This window comes from Aureococcus anophagefferens (genome assembly GCF_000186865.1).
Source record: "Aureococcus anophagefferens unplaced genomic scaffold AURANscaffold_25, whole genome shotgun sequence".
Classification (NCBI taxonomy): Eukaryota; class Pelagophyceae; order Pelagomonadales; family Pelagomonadaceae; genus Aureococcus; species Aureococcus anophagefferens.
Window position 1 is genome coordinate 159,368 of NW_008705585.1, and position 3,323 is coordinate 162,690.

A 3,323-nucleotide genomic window follows, 5' to 3' on the forward strand; every position below is an offset into this window, starting at 1 on the left:
GGACCCCCCGCCGGCCCCCGACGGGAACCGCGCGTTGGAAAGCCCCCCCCCCCCCCCCCGCCCCTCTCCCCGCTCCCTCATAACGGGACCTTCGACCGATTGTCGCGGGTGTCGAGCGTGTCGTGCGTCGGGGAGAACTCGGGGCGACGCGTCCCGAGAGCGTCGTGGGCAGGTTCGCACTTCATCTCGCGAGCCGAGCTCGCGAGCCGCAACCACCTGCGACACGCCCGCCCCCGCCCCGCGTCGTCGTTCGAAGCACGTCGGCCTCTCGACGCCTTCTAAAGCGCCTTCTTCGGACGCGACCACATCCACCGGCCCCGTCGATATCCGTCGTCGCGCTCGGCGTCCTTCATGGGGGCTCCTTGCGTGTTCGCGGTCGTCGCGGCATGTGTCTTGAGCGCGGTGGCGGGACAACCCGATTACGACCGGGCCGCGCCGCTGGCGGCCGTCGCGGCGGCCCGGGGGACGACGCCGGTCGCCGCGGCCGCGGAGCGCCGGCTCTCGGCTGATTCGTGCGAGGACTCGCAGACGTGGCGCCATACGGACGGGAAAGGGAAATCGCGAACCTGCGCGTGGGTCGGCGGGAAGCCCGCGAAGCGCTGCAAGGTCAAGGACGAGGCCGAGGTGTCGGCCCGCGACGCCTGCCCCGCGGCCTGCGACACCTGCCCGGCGGACGGCGAGGACGGCGAGCCGTCCTGCGCGGACTCGACGACGTGGTACAAAGGAAGCAAGAAGGGCCAAGAGTGCGCGTGGGTCGGCGAGAAGCCCTTGAAGCGCTGCGAGGCCAAGTCCAAGGCCAAGGTGTTCGCCCGCGACGCCTGCCCCGTGGCCTGCGACACCTGCCCGGCGGACGGCGAGGACGGCGAGCCGTCCTGCGCGGACTCGACGACGTGGTACAAAGGAAGCAAGAAGGGCCAAGAGTGCGCGTGGGTCGGCGAGAAGCCCTTGAAGCGCTGCAAGGCCAAGTCCAAGGCCAAGGTGTTGGCCCGCGACGCCTGCCCCGCGGCCTGCGGCACCTGCCCGGCGGACGGCGGCGCGACGACGCCCCGCCCGACGCCCGAGCCGACGCCCCGCCCGACGCCCGAGCCGACGCCGCGCCCGACGCCCGAGCCGACGCCCGCGACCGCGCCGACCTACGAGCCGAAGACGTCGCCGACGCCCGAGCCGACGCCCGAGCCGACGCCCGCGACGACGCCGGCGCCGACGCCCGCGCCGAGCTACGAGCCGACGCCGGCGCCGACGCCCGAGCCGACGCCCGAGCTGACGCCCGCGCCGACGCCCGCGCCGACGCCCGCGCCGCCGCCGCCCTGCGACGAGGCCGCGGCGACGTGCGAGTCCTGCTGCCCCGGGAGCTGCGAGGCCGTGGGTCCCGGCGACGGCGCGGACTTTCGCGCGCGTGCGTCCTGCGTCTGCTTCCGCGGCGCTCTCGACTACGCGGCCGTCGTCCTCACGCGTTTCGACGACTGCGCGTTCGTCACGGGCAACTACGCCGTCGTCGACGGCGGCGACGGCGACGACGTCGTCATCCTCGGCGGCGGTCCCGACGGCGGCATGTACGGCGAGGTCCGCGGCGGCGCGGGCGACGACGCCATCACGCTCCTCCAGAGCGGCTACGCCGTCGACGCCGACACGTCCGTCTACGCGCGCGCCTACGGCGGCGCCGGCGACGACGCCATCGTCGCGCGGGGCGACGTCGCCTTCGTCGACGGCGGCCCCGGCGACGACGCCATCGTCGTCGCCGCCCCGGACGCCGCGATGATCGGGGGCCACGTCGTCTTCGGCGGCGACGGCGGCGACGCGATCACGCTCGCCGCCGTCAAGGACGCCAAGGTCTTCGGCGGCGACGGGCGACAACGTCATCGTCGCGACGGACTCCGCGGGGCTTCAGGTCTCCGGCGGCGACGGCGACGACGCTTTCGAGCTCACGCGCGTCGACGACTCGTCCGTCGACGGCCTCGAGGGCGACGACGTCGTGTCGCTCGTCGGCTCGTACAACCAAGCCTACGGCGGCGGCGGCTCCGACGTCCTCTACCTTGGCGCCGGCGACGAGAACGACCACAGCGGCTTCGACGACGTCCGCGACGCCTCTGCGTTCGGCGCGGGCGAGGGCGAGTTCGTCGGCGCCGCCGGGCCGTCGTGCGCGTCGAAGAAGGGCCGCGACTCCGAGTCCTGGCACCGGAAAGACGCCCCGACGAAGACCTGCGCGTGGGTCGAGAGGAAGCCGACGAAGCGGTGCCGCAAGAAGGGCGCGACCGGCGCGCGGGCCTTGACGGAGTGCGTCCGCGCCTGCGCGTCGTGCCCCTCCGAGGGCGCGTGCGTCGACGACGCGACGTGGTCGCACACCAACAAGAAGAACAAGAAGCTCGACTGCGTCAGCGTCGCGCGCAACCCCGCGCGCCGCTGCGGCATCGACGGCGCGCGCGACGCCTGCGCGAAGACATGCGGCGCGTGTGAGGCGACCGCGTAAAGAATCGCCAGAAACATGCGAAGTTCCGAGAAGTAGGTCCGGGATCCTGTCTCTGGAGGGGTCCGGCGCGGCGCGCGGGGGCAGCCAAGTCTTTTCTTGCCAGTGTATCTTTCTCTCTAGCGCATTAGGCGACGCACCCCGCCTACGCGCCTACCTTGAGCGGGCGCGGGAGCTGACTTGAGCTTAGGGGTTCCGGGGAGGACAAGTTAACCCGCGTTGTTCCCACCCCTCAGAAACCGACGCGTTTGATCGCGTGGGACAGGCCCTCGAATTTAATTCGAACATTTTTCTAAGAAACTTGTCCATTCGTCCCCGCCAGCCTGAGCACTCTGGGATTTTCCACCGCGCGTCGCCATCGGTAAGATTTTGCTTACTTCCAACAAGAAGCGCTTCCGACGGCGGGCGCCGTAAGCTCAGCGCGGCCGGTGAATAATATATCATACATGGCGTTACCCTGGCCCTTCGTCGAACGAGCTGCTGGAATAGAGTCCCGAGCGACCTCGAGAGGTGCGTGCTGACGTGCGCGGACGACTGGGAGATTTGGTTCCCGTGCTACATCGAAGTGTCCGTGAGCGTCGTCGCGCAAGCTCCCGTCGTCGTGCAGTCGCCTCCCCCGCAGCAGCCCATGGCCTACCAGCAGCCTTACCAGCAGCCCGCCCCCCCAGTGGTCGTCGGCAACGTCGTCTGAACTCGCCTAAACATCTTCCCGCCCCCTGCGGTTCTCCGGGGGCCTGGCGGGGATTAGCAGAGTCAAAAATGCCCAGTCCTGCAAAGCAACATCGCATGCAAGGTCAAGGTGCTTCCCTCAAAACTGCCGATGGAGATGGCAGCCTGAGATCAATCCCATCGAGACACC